The sequence below is a fragment of the Pristis pectinata genome, chromosome 35 (assembly GCF_009764475.1).
Source record: "Pristis pectinata isolate sPriPec2 chromosome 35, sPriPec2.1.pri, whole genome shotgun sequence".
In the NCBI taxonomy this organism is placed as follows: Eukaryota; Metazoa; Chordata; class Chondrichthyes; order Rhinopristiformes; family Pristidae; genus Pristis; species Pristis pectinata.
In genome coordinates, this window is record NC_067439.1 from 5,771,233 (window position 1) to 5,791,737 (window position 20,505).

General features: G+C 48.4%; 1 long non-coding RNA gene across 1 annotated transcript; it reads right to left on the reverse strand.

Annotated features, from left to right (window-relative positions):
• On the reverse strand, positions 1-20,115 carry LOC127586360 (uncharacterized). The gene is made up of 4 exons (XR_007958679.1): positions 20,047-20,115; positions 4,294-4,356; positions 3,493-3,625; positions 1-238 (listed from the first exon to the last, which is right to left on the reverse strand). It is a non-coding gene; the product is annotated as an uncharacterized LOC127586360 (long non-coding RNA).
• Positions 20,116-20,505: the final 390 nt, after the last annotated feature.

The window sequence follows — 20,505 nt, forward strand, 5'->3', positions numbered from 1 at the left end:
TTCATTACACAGTGCATTCAGGTAGTACAGGGTAAAAACAATAGCAGAATACAGAGTGTCACAGCTACAGGGAAGTGCATTGCAGGTAGACAATAAGGTGCAAGGTCACAACAAGGTAGATCGTGAGGTCAGAGTCCATCTCATCGTATAAGGGAACCATTCAATGGTCTTATCACCGTGGGGTAGAAGCTGTCCTTGAGCCTGGTGGTACGTGCCCTCAGGCTCCTGTATCTTCTGCCTGATGGGAGAGGGGAGAAGAGAGAATGACCCAGGTGGGTGGGGTCTTCAATTATGCTGGCTGCTTCACCAAGGCAGTGAGAGGTATAGAAAGAGTCCATGGAGGGGAGGCTGGTCAGGACAGTGACCTTTCATCAGCACAAGTTCCTGCATTTTCTAATTTTATTTCAGATTTTCAGCGTCTGCAGTTTTTTTGCCTTTCTGTGACTCACTGGCCCCCAACAATAGTAATTTAACCCTGCACTTTGCCAGACATCGCCTGCCGACAATCCAGTTGCATCAAACAATGCATTTGACCGTGCAAAGCCAAGATGAAGGAGATACAACAATGGTTTGACCTTTGCCTTGAGGAAAATGTGTAGCTGTGCATTTGGTGCACTTGGTCGATAGTTTAATTCATCATTTCTTAGAGCTTACTGAGTTTAGTTTGCCTTGTCAACTGACTAAAGTCCCATTGCAAAGCCCTGTACACAGAGTGCATGTTGACGCTGTAGTACCGACAGAGGGCTGCACTGTCAGATGTAAAGTCACCGAGATAAGATGATTAAACTTTGTCCTTTTGTCCTTTTGTCCTTTGGGTGGTGCAGTGGGCAGAGCCACTGCCTCACAGCTCCAGCAACCCAGGTTCAATCCTGACCTCGGCTGCTGTCTATGTGGAGTTTGCACGTTCTCCTTGTGACTGTATGGGTTTCCTTTAGGCGCTCCAGTTTCCTCCCACATCCCGAAGATGAGCAGGTTGGTAGGTAAGCAGGCCGCTGTAAGTCACCCCTAGTGTGTGGGTGAGTGGTAGAATCTAGGGGGGAGTTGATGGAAATGTGGGGAGCTTGATATTGGCATGAATTCGGGCTGAAGGGCCTTTTTCTGTGCTGGGAGTGTCAACATTACATTGCACATTTTGCTCCATAACATATTGAAATTGTGTTTTTATAGAATTGTACAGCAGAGAAACAGGCCCTTCCGCCTACGAAGTCCATGCTGACCTTGTTGGCCATCTACCCTAATCGCATTTGCCCCCTTTACATCCATATCCTTCTACACCTTGCCTATTTAAGTGTCTGTCTTAATGCCTCTTAAATACAGTGATTGTATCTGATTCCACCTCATCCTCTGGTAACATGTTCCAGATAGCAACCAGTGTCAGTGTAAAGAAACACCCCTCAGGTCCCCTTTAAAAATCCTTCCTCTCACATTAAACCCATGCCCTCTTTGTTTCTGATACCCCCCTACCATGGGAAAAGGATATTGACCATCTATCCTTCTCACGATGTTATCAGGTCACCCCTTAGCCTACTTTGCAGTCTCTCGGGGTTGGGGATGACTTGCTTCCTCCTGAGGTGACAGATGTGGGAACCGCAGACTCTTCTACAGATGGGGCAGGGCATAGCAGACTGTGAGGGTGGGTGGGCAGTTTGGGAGGCGGTGTGTTCCTTCTGCTGCTTCCATGGGACCTCTTGTATGCTCCTGATGCATGGCCTTGAGGTTCTCTATATCTCCTCAATGTTCCTTCTCCACTTGGAGAGATCATGGGCCAGAGGTTCCCAAGGGTGAGTGGGGATGTTGGACTTCTTCAAGGAAGCTTTGAGCACATTCTCTGTCCATCTGGTAGTCTCCGCCTACAACTGAGCTTGGAACAGAGTGCCTGCATTAGGAGTCTGATGTGTACTAGGGGACATTGGCCCTGGAGAGGATGCTGATGTTGGCTTGCTTATCAATTATACAGGAACTGAGTGAGACTGCACCCTGAGTATAGTGTACAGTTTTGGATTCCTCATCCAAGAAAGGATGTACTTGTAAAAGAGGGAGTGCAGTGAAGATTCACCAGACTGGCTCCAGGAATGGGGGTTATTCTGTATGAAGAGAGACTGAGACTACAGACTTTCAAAGAATGAGAGGAAATCTCATTGAATTTCTCCAAGGGTTTGACAGATTGGATGCAGGGAAGATGTTTCCCCTTTCTGAGAAGTCTCAGACCAGGGGATAGAGTTGGTGAACAAAGGGTTGGCCATTGTGGACTTGGATGAGGTGATGGTTAGGAAATCACCATCCTGGAGACTCAGTTGTTTGTTCATTTGAAACAGTTTTCTGGGTCTGTGGGAGTCTATGGGGATAGTGCAGGAAATGGTGCTGAGGTGGAGAATCTGCCGTGATCTTGATGTCTGGTGGAGCAGGCTCGAGGGGCTGGGTAACCTCCTCCTGCTCTGTATGTCCTGTGTTTTCATGTCCATGGTTGCATGAGGGGACTGTCTTAAGCTTTGGCCAACATCCCATTAACTTGTGGCCATTCACCATGTTTGGTGTCTGTGAAATCTTCCAATGTTTATGCGTGGCTGCTACAAGTGCCCACACAACAAGGCTACCTCGGAGTAATTCAAGCCGGTCACTCGAATTTGCCCAAATGAAGCCCATCACCGATTGCCAATTTGTCCGCTGAAGCCTACCCCTCTAATCCCCCAACGTCCATTGATGCCCACCCCTCTAATCCCCAATGTCCATCAAAGTCCACCTCTCCAATGCCCCAATGTCCATCGGTGCCCACCCCTCTAATCTCACAACTCGCCCATCAAGGCCGACCTCCTCAATGCCCCAGTGTCCATCAGACCCCACCTCTCCAACGCTATGAATCCCATTGACGCCACAAAACCCTGTCACTTTTGTCAGCAAGGTACGTAAAGAATGAGAGAAGATCATAACGCTTCCCAATTCCTTTCTTTTCTCCTGGGGCCAGGATGAAAAATCTCCCTGCTGTTGACTTTGTGTCAATTAAACACAACTTGTCCTATTTACGCACTTGAATTTGAGTCTGACCTCTGGCCCCACACAACAGAGTTAGGCTGTGCGTCACATGATGTTGGAGTGAAGTTCCTCTCCGACCAGGTTAGAATGACAGGAAGTGAATATTTAGAGAGACACAACAGAGAGGCTGTTTATTAAAAGGTAGTTTTCGTCAATAGGGTGGAAAAGCTATTTAGAATTATTTAGTTCAGTTAATTTTAATCCCCTTGTAAATTCCTGTTGCAAAGACAATGCTGTTTTGTTAATATAGTGCAGCCACTGTTGCAATGCAGGAAAGTACACCAGCCAAGTTGATGCACAGCAAGATTTCGTAAGCACAGAGATGAACACCAACTATATTTTTATATGACTGGAAGATAAATTAGAGCCAAGTCACTGGGGAAAACTTCCCAGCTCTTCCCCGAAGTAGTGGCTGTGGGATCGTTAACAAGTGCAGACAAGGTCTTGGCTTAATCCACTCACCTGGGAGTCAACCCTTTTGAAAGTGACGCACTCCCCTGGTACCGGATTGGGAACAGAGGAGGGTGACAGTGTGAAGAAATCAGAGATTTATTGTGGTTTGCTTGTTGTTTAAATTCGCTGATGGGTGAATGGCCTATAAAGATATAGAATCCAAGAATTGTTACTCATAGCCAATCGGCCCATCAAGTCTACCCTGGCTTCTTGTAGACTAATCCAATCAGTTCTCATTCCTCCGCCCTTCAAACTCCTCCCCCAGATGCTGGACTTGGTGGTGCTCCCGTCACGTGTAGCTGTGCCTTCCAGAATTTAACCCCTCACTGCCTAAAATTTCCCTTCACGTTACCCCTAGACCTTTAACCCTTCACCTTCTATCCATGCCCCTGATCCTTGAACCACATACATGGGAATGGCCCCTCTCCAGTTCCCTGTTCAAAACCCATCGGGGATTTGTAAACCTTTATCAAATGGGTCAGCACTGAGGGATGAACGAAGACTTTTAGTCTGAGGTTAAAAGAGGCGTTGGTGGATGTTATAGAGAGATAGCATGGAAACAGGCCTTCGGCCCATCGAGTCCACACTGACCATCGACCAGCCATTCACACTAACCTTACCCGAACCCATTTTATTCTCCCCACATTCCGTCAACTCCCCCCAGATTCTACACACTAAGGGCAATTTACAATTAACTTGCTAACTTGCACATCTTTGGGATGTTGGAGGAAACTGGAACACCTGGGGGGAAACCTATGCTTTTCTGCTTGCCCCAACAACAGTAATTTAACTCTGTCAGACGTCACCTACCGAGTGTTAACTTGTGCAGACAATCCAGTTACATCAACGGTGCTTACATTTAACCGTGCAAAGCTAAGATCAAAGAGATATAACAATGGTTTGACCTTTGGTTTGAGGAAAATATATAGCTGTGCATTTGGTGCACTTGGTCGATAGATTAATTCATCATGATTTCTTAGAGCTTGCTGAGTTTAGTTTGCCTCGTCAACTGACTAAAGTCCCTTTGCAAAGACCTGTACACAGAGTGCATGTTGACGCTGTAGTACCGACAGAGGGCTGCACTGTCAGAGGTAAAGTCTCTGAGATAAGGTGATTAAACTATGGCCCTTTGTCCTTTAAGCTTCGTTGGTGGCACTGTGGGACAGTGGGTAGAGCTGCTGCCTCACAGCTCCAGAGACCTGGGTTCAATCCTGACCACGGGCGCTGTCTGCCCATTCTTGTTGTGACTGCGTGAGTTTCCCCCGAAGAGAAGCAGGCAGCTTTCCTGGGGCCAATATTTCTCTCTCCACAGATACTGCCTGACCTGCTGAGTGTTTCCTGCATTTTCTGTTTTTATTTCAGATTTGCAGCATCTGCAGTTTTTTTGATTTTTCATTTACTGTTGAACTCGCTGCCTCTCCCCTCCTAGTATTGCCAACCTTTGAAGTTCTCTGCTCTCCAGAGGAATTCCTGCCTGCCCTTTTTGCCTTGCCAAACTCTATTTCCCTCCACACAGATGCTGCCTGACCCGCTGAGTGTTTCCAGCATTTTCTGTTTTTATTTCAGATTTCCAGCATCTGCAGGTTTCATTTTCATTTACCAAAACAAATTACCCAATCGTTCATCACCTTGCTGTTTGTGGGAGCTTGCTGTGAACAAGTTGGCTATCCTGCTTTCAACAGTGACGACACTTTAAAAGTAAGTTCATTGGTTGTTTTGTGAATGGGACATTCCAAGTTTGCAAAAGGCACTGTGGGATCCTTACTTGCATTTGCTGCTAGTTGCTCCTCAGGATTTGCCTCTCCTTGTTTCCAACCAAACCCCCACTCCCCCCACCGATATGCAGGCAGCTTCAGGGTAGCTCTGCAGACAACTTTTGACCTGTTGAAACAGGATCTTGTCCGAGATTAGCCCGAGAGGCGAGGCAAGAGTGGAAGTGGCAAGTGGCTTGACGATCTTCCTCGTGGTGAGATCAATGGGTGGGAGAGGAAGCACACATCGAGGCCAGGATGTGCCTTTGTGTCAATGGCATGTTTGCCCCTTGGAGTAAAGGGACAGAAAATAAACAGTGAGACCGACGCGTCTCCATGGATAACAACATTGTGGCTTTGCGTTCTGCACTGTCGTCCTTTTCTCATTGTCTCCGTCTCGCTCATTCACTTGCTTCCCTCTTCACTGCTCACTCTCTCACTTCCTTTCCATCGATCTCTCTGTCTCTCTTGTTCTTTCTTTTCATCCTCCTTTTCTTGCCATTTCTCTCACAACTTTTCTCGCTCCTCTTCAATGTCTCTCTCTCCCTGTCTCTCTCTCTCTCTCTCTCTCTGTCTCTCAATCTCTCTCCCCATCTCTCTGTCAGTCTCTCTCTCTCTGACTCTCTTTCTCTCAGTCTGTCTCTGTCTGTCTGTCTCTCCCTCCCACTCTTTGTCTCTCTGACTCTCTCTCTCTCTCTCAGTCTCTCTATCTCAGTCTTTCTCTCAGTCTCTGTGGCCATCTTAACCTCACTACCTCTTTCCCTCTCTCTCACTCTTTCTCCCCCTCAAGTCTTTTTTTCTCTCTCCATCTCTCTCACACAATGTCACTTGGTCTCTCTCTCTCTCCTCACTCTCCCACTTTCTTCCTGCTATCCTCTTCTCTCCCTCTGGCTCGTCAGAGAGAGAGAGACTGAGAGAGAGAGAGAGAGATTGCGACTGAGAGAGAGAGAGAGAGAGAGAGAGAGAGAGACTGGGGGAGAGAGAGAGAGAGAGATTGAGACTGAGAGAGGGAGAGACTGAGAGGGAGAGAGACTGAGACAGAGAGACATAAGAGACTGCAGATACTGGAACCTGGAGCAAAAAGCAAAGTGCTGGAGGGACTCAGTCAGACCAACACGGTGCTCCAATTGCCTTTCTCAACCTCTTTACTGACCAGTGTCCTTTAAGCAGGTGAGGTGGTTCATACCTCCCTCATACCAAGGCTTCTGGTTACCTGTCCTAAAGCATTCATATTTTCCTTACAACACAGATGGAGGCCATTTGGCCCATTGTCTCTCTGCTGGCTCACAGAGCAATCCCATCCCCTGCTCAGCTCCCCACGACCCATTTTCTCTCATATGTCTATTAACTGCCACCAATTTTCCTATCACCCACCTCCACTTGGGATAAGTTACAGCAGCCAATTAACCCACCAAACCTCACGTCTTCAGGATGTGGGGGCACCCGGGGGAAACACGCGCAGTCACGGGGAGAACGTGCAAACTCCACACAGACAGCGCCCGAGGTCAGGATCGAACCAGGGTCCCTGATCAGCGAGGCAGCGGCACTAACTGTGTCACCCACTCCGTCTTTAATGAGAGTTTTAGTTTGCCCTTTGCTCCCACCAAGTGCTTTAGGAGTTAAGAGGCGCTATATAAATCCAATGCTTCGGCAAAAGTGAGATTTGGGGTGTACGAGTGCTGGGGAAAGGAAGAACGATGTTGGCTGTGGGGGTGAGGGTATAGTGGGGGTAACACCGTGGATTGGGGAAGGGAGAGTGGCTGTGGGAGGAGGGATGGACACACACACACTCCGTAACTTCCACAACTCTGATGACGACTTCCATTTAGGTAACATTTTTAAGGTCATGGAAATGATGCAAAGAACCAGAAGCAATATCAGACAAAATCTGACCCATAAAGAGATAGTGGGAAAAATATTTGGCCAAAGAGGTGGGTTTCTGCAAGTGTCTTAGAAGTAGAGACAGAAAGGTCAAGAGAGGGAATTCTGAGTGTTTGACATGGTAAAGTTGGGAGGTCGGATTTGGAGGTTTGTAGGGGCTGGAGAAGACAGAAACAGGGAATGTGATGCTTCTTTTCTATTCGTTCAATGGATGTGGGCTGGGCTTCGCAGGCTGAGCCAGCATTTAATTGCCCGTCCCCTCGTTGCCCCGAGAAGGTGGTGGTGAGCTGCCTTCTTGAACCGCTGCAGTCCTTCAGGTGAGGGTGTCCCCACAAGGCTGTGAGGGAGGGAGTCCCGGGATGACCCAGCCACGGTGGAGGAACGGCGATATAGTCGTCAGGACAGTGCATGGCTTGGAGGGCAATTTCAGGTGGCGGTGATACACACAAAACGTATTGCTCCAGATTCCAGCATCTGTAGAATCTCCTATGTCTCAGTTTTAGATGGTGGTGTTCCCTGATCTCTCGCTGCCCTTGTCCTTCTAGCTGGTAGAGGTCATGGGTCTGGAAGGTGCTGTCTGAGGAGCCTTGGTGAGTTAGAGTCATACAGCATGGAAACAGGCCCTTCAGCCCAACTGGTCCATGCTGACCAAGACTCCCATCTAAGCTAGTCCCATTTGGCCCATATCCCTCTATCCATGTACTGTCCAAGTATCCTTTAAATGCTGTTAACGTACCTGCCCCAACCACTTCCTCTGACAGCTTGGTCCATATACAGACCACCCTCTGGGTAAAAAGTTGCCTCTCAGGTTTCTACTAAATCTCTCCCCTCTCACCCTAAACCTATGCCCTCTAGTTCTTGATTCCCCAACCCTGGGAAAAAGACTGAGTGCATTCACCCTGTCTATGCCCCTGTGTTGCTGCAATGCATCCTGTAGATGGTACAAACTCCTGTATCAGTGGTAGAATGAGTGGATGGTTGTGGATGGGGTGCCTATCAAGTGGGCTGCTATGTCTTGTAAGATGTTGGTCATGGAAGGATTGGAGAACAGGGGTGAGATCCGGGCAAGTGTGAGGTGCTGCATTTTGGGAGATCAAATACAAAGGGAAATTACACAGTTAATGACAGGATCCTTAAAAGCACTGATGTACAGAGGGATCTTGGGTCCCAGTCCATAACTCCCTGAAAGTAGCTACACAAGTTGATCGCGCGGTGAAGAAGGCGTATGGCGTGCTTGCCTTTATTAGTTGAGGCATTGAGTTCAAGAGTCATGTAGTAATGTTGCAGCTTTATGAAAGTCAGGTTAGGCTGTGTCTGGAGTATTGCATTCAATTCTGGTCGCCCCATTATGGAGGTTTTGGAGACGGTGCAGAGGTTTACCAGGATGCTGCCTAGATTGGAGGGTATGACCTATATGGAGAGGTTGGACAAACTTGGGTTGTTTTCTCTAGAGCGGCCGAGACCGAGGGGAGACCTGATGGAAGATTATGAGAGGCATAGGTAGGGTAGACAGCCAGCATCTTTTTCCCAGGTTAGCAATGTCTAATACTAGAGATCATGCATTTAGGTAGGAGGGGGTAAGTTTAAAGGAGATGTGCAGGCTAGGTTTTTTTTTACACAGAGAATGATGGGTGCCTGGAACGTGCTGCCAGGGGTGGTGGTGGAGGCAGATACGATGGAGGTATTTGAGAGGCTCTCAGACAGGCACATGAATGTGCAGGGAGTGGAGGGATATGGATCGTAAGCAGCAGAAGAGATTAGATGTCATTAGTTTAAATAGTTCAGCTCAACCGTAGTGATAAGGGATTCATTGGTTAGGGGAGCAGACAGGAGGTTCCGTGGACAAGAACGAGACTCTCGGATGGTATGTTGCCTCCCAGGTGCCAGGGTCAGAGATGTTTTGGATCAAGTCCATAGCATTCTGAAGGGGGAGGGTGAGCAGCCAGCAGCTGTGGTACACGTTGGTACCAATGACAGAGGCAGGAAAAGTGACGAGGTCCTGCAAAGTGAATTCAGGGAGTTAGGTGCTAAGTTAAAAGACAGGACCTCCAGGGTGGTGATCTCAGGATTGCTACCTGTGCCATGTGCTACTGAGGCAAGAAATAGGAAGATAGTGCAGTTTAACACATGGCTAAGCAGGTGGTGCAGGAGGGAGGGCTTCAGATTTTTAGATCATTGGGCTCTCTTCCAGGGCAGGTGGGATCTCTACAAACGGGACGGTTTGCACCTGAACAGGAGGGGGACCAATATCCTGGTGGGAAGGTTTGCTCATGCTGCTCAGGGGGGTTTAAACTAGAGTTGCGGGGGGTGGGAACCAGAGTGGCAGGGTAGCAAGTGGAGGGGCTGTGGGGAAAGTAGATGTTAAGACTACAAGCAAAGATGGAACAAGGTTGATTGTGGTGGGACTAATGTTCTGAGATACATCTATTTCAACGCAAGGAGTATTGTAGGTAAGGTAGATGAACTTAGAGTGTGGATCTGTACATGGAATTATGATGTTGTAGCCATTAGTGAGACTTGGTTGCAGGAGGGGCAGGACTGGCAGCTCAATGTTCCGGGGTTCAGTTGTCTTAGACATGAAAGAGCGAGAGGTATTAAAGGGGCAGGGGTGGCATTACTCATCAGGGAAAATGTCACGCAAGGGCTCAGAGAGGACATACTGGAGGGCTCCACTACTGAGGCAATTTGGGTGGAACTGAGAAATAAAAGAGGGATGACCACGTTAATGGGACTATATTATAGACCTCCCAATAATCAGTAGGATTTAGAGGAGCAAATTTGTAGAGAGATAGCAGACAGTTGTAGGAAATATAAAGTTGTGATAGTAGGTGATTTTAACTTTCCACGTATTGACTGGGGCTCCCGTACTGTAAAAGGGCTGGATGGGATCCAGTTTGTCATCTGTGTTCAGGAAAGTTTCCTTAATCAATATTTAGAGGTCCCAACTAGAGAGAATGCGATACTGGATCTCCTCTTAGGGAATGAGACAGGGCAGGTGACAGAAGTGAGTGTAGGGGGACACTTTGAATCAAGTGATCATATTTCCATTAGTTTCAAGACAATTATGGAAAAGGATAGGACTGGTCCTGGGGTTAAGATTCTAAACTGGAGGAAGACCAATTTTGATGGCATCAGAAGGGATCTGGTAGGCGTGGATTGGGATAAGTTGTTTTCCGGCAAAGAGATGCTTGGTAAGTAGGAGGCCTTCAAGAGTGAAATATTGAGAGTACAGAATCTGTATGTTCCTGTTTGGATAAAAGACAAGGCTGAGGGTGACTGGGGCATGGGTGAGGGTTTCACCGGCAGAGGGGCAGAGCTCACGGTGGGGTCAGACAAGGCTACTGCGGTGGAAGTGGGCGTGGAGAGGTGACCAGCGACACCGGCTTTGCAACTGATCTGGCTGGGTTTGTGCTGGTCACTGGGCAAGGAATGGGATCGGCGACTGTTTTGTGACCTAGGCCTCCGTCTTCCTGAAATCTCATTGGACGGAAACCTCTCCTTGAACGCCGTCTACAGGGAGGGGTGGTGGCAGGGGCAGACAGGTGGGAACACCCATAGGAGCAGCAGAGGGGTTAATGAGGAGCAGAGGCCCCTCACTTGGAATCAGGGGTCACCTGTGTTCAATCTCAAAGGCCTCTTGAACTAAGCTTGCACTGTCAAAAGGAAGAGGAGTGTCCCAGGCGCTCCTTTCACAACCTTCAGTATAAATATTTACAAAGCTCCAAGACTTTTGGCATCGCCCTGCTATCTGCTTCAACCGCACTGCCAATCCCAAGTGTCAACAGTGCCTTGTTGTTGACTGCCTCCAAAAGCCAAGGTGGAGCTTGTCCTGGGGAAATGGGTTGACATTCAATTCTTGTCACAAACACAGAAACCTTTAACTCTTTCACTCTAAACTGAGAAGCACGTGGGCTGCGGTCATCACTGCCTTAGATCTTCCTCCTTGTTCACTGCTGTCAGAGTATAGTTACTGGTCAGCAGACCTTTAGACAAGGGCAAGGGCAATCAATGCTCAACAAACAATCTGCTGGAGGAGCTCGGCAGGTCGAGCAGCATCTGTGGGGGGAAAGGAATTGTCGACGTTTTGGGTTGAAACCCTGCATCGGGACTTTTGACCCGAAATGTTGACAATTCCTTTCCTCCCCACAGACGCTGCTCAAACAGCTGAGTTCCTCCAGCAGATTGTTTGCTGCTCCAGATTCCAGTGTCTGCAGTCTCGTGTTGACAATCAAAGGTCATCTGGCGCCCGATTATAGTTGATGGTTATATGGTTGCTTTTTATTGAGGCCAGCTTTATAAAAACTTGAATTCTTGCAATGTGGTACCAGGATTTGTAGATCATTGGGATTAGCAGTCCAAACTGTGGTTTACTAGACCAGTAACGTACCACTACAACACATTAGCAGTGTATAAAATGTTCAAATTGGAGGAATAGCACCTTATATTCCGTCTGGGCACTCTCCAAACTAGAGGCATGGACATCGAATTCTCTAACTTCAGGTAACCGCTCCCCCTCTGCCCCTCTTCCCCCTTTTGTCTTTTCTCTGACTGTGACCATTCACGTCACCCATGCCCCTCACAAACGTCCAAACCTAGAGTCACACATAAGCCAGGACAGGCAGATCTCCTTCCCTGATGGGTCTTTACAACAATCCAGTGCCTACCATTGTTGAGACTGGTTTTTGAATTCCACATTGGTAGAATGGGGAAGGGTGTTATTTTGGCCAGAGGTCCATGACCAGCGGTGTTCCACAGGGATCAGTGCTGGGACCTCTGTTGTTTGTGATATAAATAAATGACTTGGAAGTGTATCTCCCGGTTGACGGCTATTTTTAATTCTCCTTCCCATTTCCACACTGACATGTCCGTCCTTGGCCTCTGCTGCCAAGTTGAGGCTACAGAGGTAAGTTAGAGGAACAGCACCTCATATTCCGCCTGAGTAGTCTACACCCAATGGCTTGAACATTGAATGCTCCTTCTTCCGGTAACTTCTCCCCCTCTGCCCCTTTTCCCTTGTCTCTCTCTCGTCCTAATCCAACTGGCCCCCCCACCATCTCTTTCCCCCCCACCCTCCTGCCCATCACCCACACTCACCTCCCACTGGTTCCTCTCCCCACCTCCCCCCTTTTATTCCAGGCTCCACCTTCCTGTCCTATTAGATTCCATCATCTTCAGCCCTTTGTCACCCCCACCTATCACCTTGGTATTGGAATTGGTTTATTATTGTCCCGTGTACCGAGGTCCAGTGAAAAACTTGTCTTGCATACCGATCGTGCGGGTCAATTCATTACACAGTGCATTGAGGTAGTACAGGGTAAAAACAATAACAGAGTACAGAGTAAAGTGTCACAGCTACAGGGAAGTGCAGTGCAGGTAGACAATAAGGTGCAAGGTCGTAACAAGGTAGATTGTGAGGTCAAGAGTCCATCTCATCGTATAAGCCTCCAGCTTCTAACATCATTCCCACTCTCCCCCTCCCACACCTCCCTATCACCCCTCCTCACCTGGATCCACCTATCACCTGCCAGCTCTTGCTCCACCCCTTCTCCCCACCTCTTTACACCTCCTTCAGTCCATTCGAAGGGACTCGACCCGAAGCGTCGACTGTCCATCTCCCTCCGCAGATGCTGCCTGACCTGCAGAGTTCCTCCAGCGTTTTGTGTGTTGCTCCAGATTCCAGCGTCTGCTGTCTCTTGTGTCCCTTCCCCCTCCCCCTGTCTCTTTCTCTCCCTCGCTCTCCCCTTCTCCCCCTCTCTCGGGATGAAGATGTGGATAGGTGGGTTAGTAAGTTTGTGGACTACGCAGAGCTCGGTGGAGTTGCAGACAGAGCGGAAGGTTGTCAGATGGATACGGCAGGATATCGATCTCGTGGAAGCAGATGTGATGCTGGTGTTCAAGAGGCTTTGAGGTAGTCACATGAATATGTAGGGATGGAGGGATATGGATCATGTGCAGGTAGAAGAGATTTAGATTAATTTGGCATTGTGTTCGGCACAGACAGGGCCGGTTCCTGCGCTATGTGTGTAAAATTGTAATGTAAATTTAAATTCTACAGCTGTTGTAGTGGGATTTGATCTCCTGTAGCCTAATCCTGCTTTGATTCCTAGTGCAGGAAAGTGGTGCTGAGGTCAAAGATCAGCATTTATCTTATTGATTGGTGGAGCAGGTCAGGGTTGGGGGTTCGAACGCCCTTCTGCACCCACTTCAATTCCACATCCCACTCCAACACTGACATGTCTGTCCACGGCCTCCTCTCCTGCCACGTTGAGGCCAGACGCAGGTTGGAGGAACAACACCTCATATTCCGCCTTGGGAGTCTCCAACCTGACGGCCTCAGCATCGATTTCTCTAACTTGCGGTAACCCCCCCACTCCTTCTTTATCTTCCCCCCTTCCCCCAGCCCTTTGTCTTCCCTTATTCCTGTGGCTCCCTTCCCCCGCCTTGATGACCTGCCCATCTCCTCTCTTGTGGGCTGCCCCCAGAACACTCTACGCAAAAGATGTATTTCACTGTGTTTCGATGTACATGTGACTAATAAAGATATCTTATTTTATCTCCCCTCCCCCATCCTTTATTCCATGGTCCACGGCCCTCTCCTACCGGATTCCTTCTTCTTCAGCCCTTTGCCTCTTCTACCTACCACCTCTCAGCTTCTTACATCTTCCTCCCCCTCTCACCTAGACTCACCTCTCCCCTGCCAGTGTGCGCTCCTCCCCCTCCCCCCACCTTCTTATTCTGGCCTCTGCCCTCTTCCTTTCCAGTCCTGATGAAGGGTCTCGGCCCGAGACGTCGACTGTTTATTGCCCTCCATGGATGCTGCCTGACCTGCTGAGTTCCTCCAGCACTTTTTGTGTGTTGCTCCAGATTCCAGCATCTGGGATACACTTGGGCTCTTTTCTCTGGAGCGGCAGAGGCTGAGGCGTGATCTGTTGGAACTGTATAAAGTTATGAAGGGCATAGATACGGTGGACAAGCAATATCTTTTTCCCATTATCCAATACCAGAGGCATGTACTTAAGGTGAGAGGGGGTAGGTTCAGAATAGACGTGAGCGGTAAATTTTTTACTCAGAGAGCGGTGGATGCCTGGAATGCGCTGCCTGATAGGGTGCTGGAGGCAAATTCATTGGGGGCTTTTAAGAGGGGCTTGGATGGGCACATGGATGAGAGGAAAACAGAGGGATATGGGCATTCTGTAGGTAGGAGGGATTAGCTATGTCGGCACAACATTGTGGGCCCAAGGGCCTGTTCTGTGCTGTACTGTTCTATGTTCTATGTTCTATGTTCTATCTGCCGAACTTCTTGTAGCTCCTATTTGTATTTATGTCTATTCTTTAGATCATCAGACAGATTATCCTACCTGCAGGTTTAGCCCTGGAATTCCTTTCCTGCACCCATCCTCCAATCTTACCCCATCGGCCTGCCCTGTTCCTCTTTAAGTGTGGCTCAGCACCAAACATTGCTCTGTGAGGCCCTTCACTGGAGTGAAGGCGTTACATAAATCCAAGTTGTTGTTGGAAAGGAGAAGAGTCTAGGTCAGGGCTTGATACAACCAAGGGAATGAATCCCATTGCACGAGACTCCAAGGTCATCCAACTTGATTTGTTAAACAAACAAGCAGTGTGTCCACAACAGCAGAAACCAGGAAGACATTAAAGTATTGGCCAAAGGTCGTTAACGATCCTTAGTCAACACATGGGAATAAGCAGCAGGTCGAAAGTATTTCGTAACAATGAATGTCGGGTAAATGTCTTTGGCCTACCATTTTATTGTGCGCTTGGAGCTTTTACTAGTTCAAGGAAGTGTCAATAAATAGCTGGGGGGGGGGTGGGTTGTTCGTTGGGGAGGGACAGAGGACTGAGGTCAGATTGTCACCAAGAAGATAGGAGCAGAAAGCCCGTCTCTTGGTCTGTAAGTGGTTTGATTGCCACTGGTACGTACTGTCAACGTGGCTCAGTGCCACGAACCAATGTCTAGTTCCTTCACTATTGATCTTTGCTTTTTTTTAAAAACGCAAGTTATTTGACTCAAGGTTTATTTTTGTGATTGGGGGCAGGGAGAGGAAAATAAAACCGTCCAACTTCCTGCTTGCATAATCGGGGATGGAACCGTGGTTTATTTTTCCCTGGATGACTGGTCTTCCAGTTCGGGAACGTTTACTTTCCTGGTGATTGAGGGGGCACAGCAGGAGCCCAGAGTCTCTGCTAATTGGCCTAGAGCCTCATGCCGGCTCCACCCTCCGCCATGGCGACCATCTATATATCTATATACCAAGATGGCACCTTTGCCCTGCCAATCTTGGCTTCACTCAGTGGTAGTGGGAGGGGGAGGTGGATAGATGGTGAAGGGAGAAAACTGCTTTCCTATTTCACACCCAACATTAGCTGGAGGCAATAATTCTATCGTGTTCTCAACTCCCTCAATCCCAGAAGTGAGCCACTGCGCCCAGCTATTGGAAGCTACCCCTACCCTCCACACAACCCCTGGCCCCACCTTCCTACCCTCAGTACCACTCTCGCCTCTTAAAGGTTATGGGATCCAATGGATCTCCAAAGACCACAATGGCACACACTTTCATACTTGGGGGCTACATACTGCTCAAGGTGTCATCATTCAAATTATATGTTAAGATGAGGACTAACTCACTGTATCATTTAATTGTTCCAATTGTATTTGCCCAATATAATTCTACCTTGCAATACTATAGGGCAGGCACGGTAGTGTAGCGGTTAGCGTAATGCTATTACAGTGCCAGCAACCCGGGTTCAATTCCCGCCGCTGTCTGTAAGGAGTCTGTACGTTCTCCCCGTGTCTGCGTGGGTTTCCTCCGGGTGCTCCGGTTTCCTCCCACATTCCAAAGACGTACGGGTTACGAAGTTGTGGGCGTGCTATATTGGCACAGGAAGCGTGGCGACACTTGTGGGCTGCCCCCAGAACACTCTACACAAAAGATGCATTTCATTGTGTGTTTCAATGTACATGTGACTAATAAAGATCTCTTATGTAGTGAACATTTGCAGGGTTTGTTAGTACACAGAACAGTACAGCACAGCAACAGGCCCTTCGGCCCACAATGTCTGCACGGAACACTGTACCGAATTAAGCTAAGTCTCTTCTGCCTGCACATGATCCATATCCCTCCATTCCCTGCATAGTCTTTCTAACGGCCTCTTCAATGCCTCTTATCGTATTTGCCTCCATTACTACCCCTGGCAGCACATTCAAGGCACCCACCACTCTGAGGAAAATACACTTGCCCTGCACATCTCTTTTAAACTTTCCTCTCTCACCTTAAATACATGTCTTCAAGTTCTTGGCATCACTACCCTGGGGAAAAAAAGATTCTGCTTGTCTACCCTATCTATGCCTCTCGTAATTTAATAAACTTCTATCAGGTCTCCCCTCAGCCTCCGATGCCGCAGGGAAAACAACCCAAATTTCTCCAACAACTTCTTATGGCTCAGACCTTCTAATCCAGGCAGCCTCCTGGTAAACCTCTTCTGAACCCTTTCCAAAGCCTCCACAGCCTTCCTGTAATGGGGTGACCAGAACTGCACATGATACTCCATGTGCAGCTTAACCAAAGTTTTATACAGCTGCAACATGACTTCCTTACTGTTATACTCAGTGCCCCGACCAATGAAGGCAAGCATGCTGTACACTTTCTTTACCACCCTATCTACTTGTGTGGTCACTTTCAGTGAGCTATGGACTTGGACCCCAAGATCCCTCTGCACATCAGTGCATCACTCCCATTAACTGTATACTTTCCCCTTACATTTGACCTCTCAAAGTGCAACACCTCGCACTTGCCCAGATTAAACTCATCTGTGATTTCTCAATGGTACACTAAATGAAATGTGGATCACAGGGAGGTACTAGAGCAGGGAACCAAAAGCACGGATGGGGATATACTTTGGGATTCCAGGAACTGGAAGATATAACCACCAAGGGCGAGGAGGTCATGAGGTGTCGATTGTGGAGACCTCGAGTCTTGGAATACTCTCCACTTGCTTGGGTGAGTGCAGTTCTAACAATACAGACTCAACATCCTCCTGGATAAAGCACCCATGACTGGCACCTCATCATTAGCCCTCATTCCCACCACCACTGGCACTACGGCTACAGTGTGTACCAGCTACAAACTGCACTGCCCATGCTACTTTGACAGCACCTTCAAAACCCCACGACCTCTACCACCAAGAAGGACAATGGTAACAGGCGCATGGGAACACCACCACCTGCAGCTTCCCCTTCAAGTCACTCTCCATCTTGACTTGGAAATATATCACCGGTCCTTCAACGTCACCTGGTCTCGGCACTGATGGGGATAGACCTTGGGATTTATGGGAGGGAATTCCAGGAACCAGAAGATACGGCAACCAAGGGTGGGGAGATGAGAAATAGAGGAGGTCATGAGGTGGAGATTATGGAGATTTCATGAGTCTTGGACTACGCTTGCTTGGGTGAGTGCAGTTCCAACAGTGCTGTGGGATCACCTTCATCGCAAGGACAAGGGTGATTCAAGAGGGCAGCTCACCACCACCTCCCCAAGGGCAATCAGGGATGGGCAATAAATGCTGGCCTTGCCAGCAATGTCCAGAAATGAATTAAGAAACCTACAGAGTGCAGATTCAGGGCGCAGTGTGAAGCAATGCTCTCTGTAGGGTGACGAGAAGACAGGGCAGTTCGATCAGAGTTATCGGGGTAGTGGAGACGACAGAGGGTGGGGTGGTGAGGAGAGAGTCGGAAGTCTTGAGTCCGGCTGCTCCACTTCAGGAGACGAGGTGAGGCCTGGAATAACTATCAGGCACCACGGTTTAACATTTGCATGGGAGTTTGGGCAGTTTAATTAGAGAGAGAGGCACGTTGGCGCAGCTTGCTGTGGTGACTGTCTCCCACACTGAGCGGCTGGTCTGATACCGTAGCCACCGAGGATTGGGTCTGGTCTAGCCTGGAAACACCAGCAGGGTGGTAAACAACATCACAGTCCAAAAATCCCGTCGATTCCAGACTGGAGCTTCCTGTACAACACTGGGTGGACAGCAGGAAGACGAGGGTGGATCTAATCTTCAAGTGCCACGAATGAAGTCAGATAGTCAAGGGCCAGCCATCCAAATAACATCGGCACCGCAGTCTCCACTTATTAACCCCCAGACAACTGACTCACAGCCAAGTGGAGACACGGGACACTGCTGACGCTGGAATCTGGAGCAACAAACAATCTGCTGGAGGAACTCAGCAGGTCAGGCAGCATCTGTGGACGTTTTGGGTCGAGACCCTTCTTCTGGAGTAGAGGGGAGATAGCCAGCATAAAGAGGTGGTGGGGTGGGGGGGGGGGGGTGAAAGTGGTGGTGGGGGGGGGGGGGGGGGGGGAAGTAGTAGGTGAATCCAGGTAAAGAGGGGTGGACGGGCAGATGGAGTCAGGTGGGGGAAGGAAGGGTGGAAAGAGAGTAAAGAGTCGAGACTGACCCATCTCGACCCGAACAGTCACCTGTCCATTTCCCTCCACAGATGCTGCCTGACCCGCTGAGTTCCTCCAGCAGCTCGATTTTTGAAGCTGAATTAGGCTTCAAGGCTAATGGTTTATTAATTTTTTTGGGATATGGGCATCACTGGGAAGGGTGGCATTTATTATTGCCCTTCCTTCTCAGGTAGGGTGGAGGATGACTTGCTTCCACTCCGGTTTTGTGGGTCCTGAGGTCGATGTGGGCACCACAGACTCTTCCACACGGTGGGGCAGTGGGCAGCTGACGGGGTAGGTAGCTTGTGAGATGGTCTGCAGGGCTTCTGCAATCTCCTGATGCACGGACTCAAGGTTCTCAATGCCATCCCATTGCTCCACAGTAGTGCAGCTGGTAGAGCCACTGCCCCACAGTGCCGGAGATCCTGGTTCGATCCTGACCTTCGGCACTGCCCGTGTGGAGTTTGCACGTTTTCCCTGTGACCACGTGGGTTTCCCCTGGGTGCTCCAGTTTCCTCCCACAGCCCAAAGGATGTGCGGGATGGTAGGTTAATCGGCCACTGTAGATTGCCCCTAGTGTGTAGATGAGTGGTAGAACCTGGTGGGAATTGATGGGAATGTGGGGAGAATAAAATGGGATTGGTTTAAATGGGTGGTTGATGGTCAGGACAGACTGTGTGGGCCGAAGGGCCTGTATCCGTGCTGTTTGACTCTATGACGATTATATTTTAGGCACAGTTTGCAATGGAGCTAAAGCAGTCAAACGAAAAGGTCATTGTAAAATAAAAAACTCAACCCTAACTGTTGGGAAGGGTCCACGATTTTGGGATGTGTTTGTGTGCTCTGTGGTGATGCATGACTTCCTATCATCCTTCAGAGTGCAAGACAGGGACACAGAGCCAACAGCTAAGGAAACCACTAATTAGGAGCTAAGTTTAGTTTTGTGGAAAATAAACCATTGACTTTCCCATCAGAACTCCGAACCGGGGTTGATACGGAAGTTGGCACCTGTTCTTTGGGAAACTTGTATTAAGCTAATTTAATCATTAAACACACACGCACCTCCTTTGGAGATCGAGATTGAAGATTAGGCAAAAATAGCTCGCATGTGATAAAACAAATATTAACATGGAAAGAGAGACTTATATTCCAAACAGCAACATGGTAATGACGGGCTAATCTGTGTTTTGAGGGTAGGCCATGTTTTTTTTTATATATATCTACCCTAGAGTGTAGAGGAGGACCTTCATTGACTTCAAAAGACTGCAGCTCCAACAGTACCAATCATTAGCCTCAGATCTGCAATCGTCTGCTTAATAAACCCAAAATATTTTGGGCCATGTACATAGAGGACCACATGAATTGGAAGGAATATGACTCTATGTTCCACCAAGAGGCTAATGAAAATGGAATTCTATGCGAGAACATTTCAGTGAAGAACCAATTCCAGAGCAGAAAGCCACACTTACAGGAATTTCCCACATTTCAGACGACCTGCTTCTCGTTGAGGGAATCAGTTGACATGGAAAATATCCAGATGGAAAGGCTGCCATGACACACAGGAAGTGATGTCCTGCAGGATGTGATGTCACCAGTTAAGCCAATCACCATTGTGTGACTGAAGGAGGTAAAAAACAATGGAGCTTCACTGACAACAGTTAGTGCGTCTTGAGTTATTCAAAGCCTCCTTACGTGGACCCCACAGTGATTACATCCTGCAGGGTTTAACAAAAAATGTATTCTGTCTACATATAGGGACCTTGGAAATATTAATAAATTAAGCCCAATAAAGCAACCCCTATTTTATACAGCTTCTCCCATTATTGCTTAACTTTCCTGACTTCTTGATGGAGTCACACATCATAGAAACAGGCCCTTCGGCCCACTGAGTCCACACTAACCATTGAGCACCCAATTACTCTAATCCC